This window comes from Protomyctophum bolini (assembly GCF_963924005.1).
Source record: "Protomyctophum bolini genome assembly, chromosome: 15".
Classification (NCBI taxonomy): domain Eukaryota; kingdom Metazoa; phylum Chordata; class Actinopteri; order Myctophiformes; family Myctophidae; genus Protomyctophum; species Protomyctophum bolini.
In genome coordinates, this window is record NC_137876.1 from 8,951,430 (window position 1) to 8,956,430 (window position 5,001).

A 5,001-nucleotide genomic window follows, 5' to 3' on the forward strand; every position below is an offset into this window, starting at 1 on the left:
GCCCCACTGGCATCATGTGACAAATGGTGACATGCTCCTGCTCTCCTGCTTTGTTAGATCGGTGTCCCCGATTGAAAGGGAAGCGAGCAGCAAGGCATCTCTCAGATGCGTAGAAGTGCGGTGCGTCTGTGGGGAGATAGGACGAGGCGACGAGGGAGGCTATGGCGGCAGCGCGTCTTGTATAGCTGGTACGGGATAAAATGAAAACGAAGCGATGGCATTCAGACATGTTAAATGTATGCGATCCCCCCCCCCCCCCCCCACCCACAATGATGGTGTAGTTGGTGGTGGGGGTTGGTGGTGGGCTGGGCATATTGGGCTGCCGTCATTTGATCTACATATGGATGAGTTCATCCTTGTTTTAATACACATGCATTCCCTTCATTAGAATGTGTGTCTCAAGCCGATGGGAGAAGGAGCGCCATATTTCACCGTGGAATGAGGAGAGAAACGGCGAGAAACGTGAAGAAAGAAAACAAGATAGGAGACAACCGAGCCCAGCCTCCCTTTGAAGTTCCAGCAGCCCTTTATTAAAAGTGTGGCCGTGATTGATAACCTGTCAGTCATATGAATAATCAGGACCAATCGTGTCGCTCGCAGACGCCTCCGTTTCCCGCCCTCATTCTTTATACCCCCTATCACCCCCAACACATCCACTTGCCATTGAAAACCTGTAATTGAATGAGTTTTTGTCATTATTTTGATTAATCATATTAATTTGTACTAATTAAGAGACGGTTTGCAGTGATGACAATTAGATTAATGAAATTAGTTTTAACTTTTTCCTCACCCAACCATATATAAAAAAGGGACTCACACACCAGGACTGTTTTATACGAAACAGTTGGCAATCTGGATTTTGGGACTAATTGAATGTCTGATTTTATTAATGATGAAATTTATAAAAGTCCTTGAGGGGGAAATTAACGCAGATTCAGCCGCTAAGCGCGGAAAATTAATTAAAATTCCTCTAGATATTCCTGACGTTGGAGACATAGCCCCCCCCCCCCCCCCACTCCTCCCCTGTTAACCCATTTTGACCTGAGATCAGATTCAAAAAATGTCTTCTACATCCTGACAGTTTTCTGAAAAAGCTATGTTTCTATGTCAGTGGTTCTTCGATTTTTCAAAAATAGCAGACCTAAAAGCTTGTAGCGCACGCTATGAGCTTGTAGATCTGCTATTTTTCAATAGCTAAAGCATAACATAATGCTAACACCAAAAGGGGTTCCCGCCCAGCTTGGGTTAACCCTGGTCCTACGGTGTGTGTGAAAGACTGCTTCACAAGGCTCTCCCCACGTTGGCTGGCTGGAGGTGTGTGTGCATAACTGCACACACTGTATATGTAAATAAAGAAAGCCACGGAATTATGGACAGAGAAGAAATATACAGTGGGGGGGAAAAGTACTCAAATGTTTTACTTAAGTAAAAGTATTGCATGTATGTAGAAATACATGTCCGGATTAAAGAAATCTACTTGAGTGAATGTTCATAATGTATAAAAAAAGATCTTTGGAAAATAGACGATCTCTACAAGCTCACAATGCGTCACATTGTGAGATTGTAGATCTGCTATGTTCAAATGGCTGAATGGGGCTGAAGTGGTTAGTGTGTTTTTATAAAAAATCTAAATCGACAAAGTAACTAGTAACTAAAGTTTTCGTATAATTGTAGTGGAGTAAAAGTAGAATATTTTCCTCTGAGATGTGGTGGAGTATAGAGAAGTATTGGGAAATTGGTCCATAGCGTCAGAACAGAAGACCTTCTAACTCTAACTAAATCCATGCAACGCTAACGAAATCCAATAGCTAACTAAATCCATGGCCTCGGGACGGTTTACTCTGTCCACATGGAAATGTTTGCTGGGAAAACACACTAAACATTTAGCCCCCCCCCCCCCGACCCCATTTATTTTCAGTGTGACTCAGAATGCGTATTTTTTGGGTCCATTCCAAGCGATCCCTGTGCCGGTGCTTGGCTGGGGCTACTGGTGATTGACACCCAGGTCAACCCCTGCCACTCCGGGTGCAGTGGGGGTCTGACACGTCGTGTATCCGCAGGCTCGGCGCACGCTCTCTCTCTCGCTCCTTCACTTCTGCATATTCACCAGCCTGTCTCCCTTCTCCACAGGCCAATTCATAATTAACAGCTGTTGGCTTGTCAAGAGTGGCCCTGGCCGTGGCACACGCACATACATTTATATTCACGGAGAAGACCCCCGTGCCACGGATGGATTTCAGGGGCCATGAACCCATATCCTCCTCTCTCTCTCTCCCTGAGTGATGGACACTCACCTGAAAGCTCAAACGCACACTCAGTCAACCCCGCTCCCATGCCCAGTTTTTACGCTCCGCCGCTTGACCGTGTCGCATGCCGAAAATAGGTGTCGCATTTGCGAGCTTGCAGATCGGCTATTTTTGCCGCGCAACACCGTTGTGTGCTGTAGTTTAAATCAGGTTTAACACAGCCATGCACACACTTTCTCTCTCACTCCATCTATCTCACCCTCACTCTGCCCATCTCCCTCCCTCTCTCTCTCTCTCTCTCTCTCTCTCTCTCCTCCTCTCTCTACTGCTCAGCACCTTCTGCCATTGTGTCAGGAACTTTTGCATAAAGTCCAGTCCGTCTGCCCTGTGAGGAGGCGGCCGTATGAAAATGAACCGCGGCCAGCCGCGCTCGGCCCTTCTGCAGCGCGTGTGTGTTTGTCATGGCTGCTGCTTAGCTGAAGTTGAAATGTAAATATAGACCGTGGGGGAGATCTCGGCCCGCGATAGGCTGCTTGAAATTCTAATAAACAAGTAGCTGTCGACCTGTAATAAATGATACCCATAAAAGAGGGGGTGATTCCTTGAGCAGATAAAGATGAAAAGTAATTGTTTGTGCTCACACAAAATTAATCAGATCAAAACAGGGGCAATCATTTTAAAGCGACACTAGACCCATAAAAAAAAGGCAAAGCTGTGATAAAGTATTGTCTATCAGCCGTGCAGTCTGGAGGTTAGCATTACAATAATATGGAGGGCCGGTATTCTTGTGGCTGGAGATAGGATTATTGCATATATTCAAAGAGGGGGAAATGTTTATGGTACATATACAAGCAGAGGCTCGCAAAGGCATCCTAGGTACAAGGTCACCAACAATGGAGAGCCGGCCCGGATGAATATTATCATCTCATTTTGTCTTGTTCACACCAACACCACACGCAGAAAACTATTTGAACTTTTTTGACACATGGATGCCATAATATTGTAATTCTGTTCGCTTCACCACTTAAGCCCTCCGACAGTATATACTATGTTGTATGCCAAACAGTTAAAATATATGTTATACGATCACATACCACTAGATTTGATATTCTTTCTATTTAAAAAAATAAATAAAGGACTTTTCACAAAATATGGACACCAGGGTTAATGTGATGAAGTGTATAAATAATGCAATATTATCATAGAAGTTTGAAGACTCCAATATACAGATTGAGTTGAGTCGATATACATTAACATCAGTGCATTTAATAATTAAAATGAACATTATTTAATCCGGTGAATCATGTGAAGGTACGTACGTATACATCATTTATGGATTAGTGTGAAATGAATAATAACAGTGTGACATGATCCTTTCTCAGCTTTGCAGCTGGAAAAAAAACCCTACGCTGTCTCCATTTGACGAGTAGAGTAGACACGCTTTTCAAGTCTGTTCGAGTGGAAGCCAAAATACGAATGAGGTTTCTATCTTAATTGTTTGTTTTGCCACGGCTGTCATCGCTCCTATTAAAACCAACACACACTTGTGGTGCCAGGGTTGGGTTGGGGGGACGGGGTTGGGGGGAACAGGGGTGCAGATGCCACAGCGATGGGCCCACAGTGTGTGTGTGCCATCCGACCAGAGGGTCCAGATATGACAGACCACCTGGACAGAGGAGAGGCACGGTAAACATGGTTATTTTCACAGCTTTGATATGCTGAACACACAGAGCCCACTCCAGAGAAAAGTGCCAATGTCCACTGCACGGTGTTTAGCCATGCACTGCAATGGTTCAGGAGACTTGCTAGTATAGTATACATGTAGGAGCTCTGCTCACTGGCCATGGTCCTATGCAATGTATTCATCAGGCCAGCCGAGAGACAGCCTGATCCTCACAAACAACAACACCATGCAGAGCTCTGTGCCCCACCAACACACTTTTGGAGATTGTCCATATAGATTCTCTCCAGCGATGAATAATTCACTGGGTATCATCGCATTTCTTTTTTACAGTATAGGGCTGCCCCTCGACTATACAGACATTCTTTGGCGACTAACGGTCACACATTTCAATAAATATTGTGTTTTCGTTTTTTATTCCAGGATAAAGTCTCAAATCATCTCAATCACAAATCACTTATCATGTCCTCTTGCCTGACATAATGATGTACACATTTTCCTTTATTTTTTGTATACGGAAATTAATAGCGCCACAGTTTCCAAGATCCAAGTTTTGAGTCTTGGAATGCAGATAAGGCGCCAAACCTCCAAATCACTCAGTTTTCCAGACACAGGACACCCCCCCCCCCCCCCCCCCCCCATCACCTTAAATTGCGGGGGTGGGGGTTAGGGAGGGTTAACAAACAGAGAAGCTGTGACAGAGTCAAACAGATTGGATCAACAAGTCTTCCATTTAGCAGCTGTCTTAATGGAGTGGATGATGAGGAGTAGGTCTTCTCTGGAGGCTACGGGGGTATTTGGGCGAGTGTCTCGTCTGGTTACAGGCATACAGATTGCTTTTGAAAGGGAGGGAGAGGCAGCAGCCAGCCAGTGGCGGTGGCGGCGGCGCTTGTGAGAAACTCTTAAACGCACACCAAATTCCCTACTCTCTTTATTCTTGTCTGGCAGGTTGTAATGGAGTTAATTGTACAGTAAAAGCTATTCTCTAAATCATTTCCTCTCTGTCCATACAAGATTGATCATGGAACCAATCCTATCTACTGCTGTAATTTTCATATTTAATGAGCGTGACTC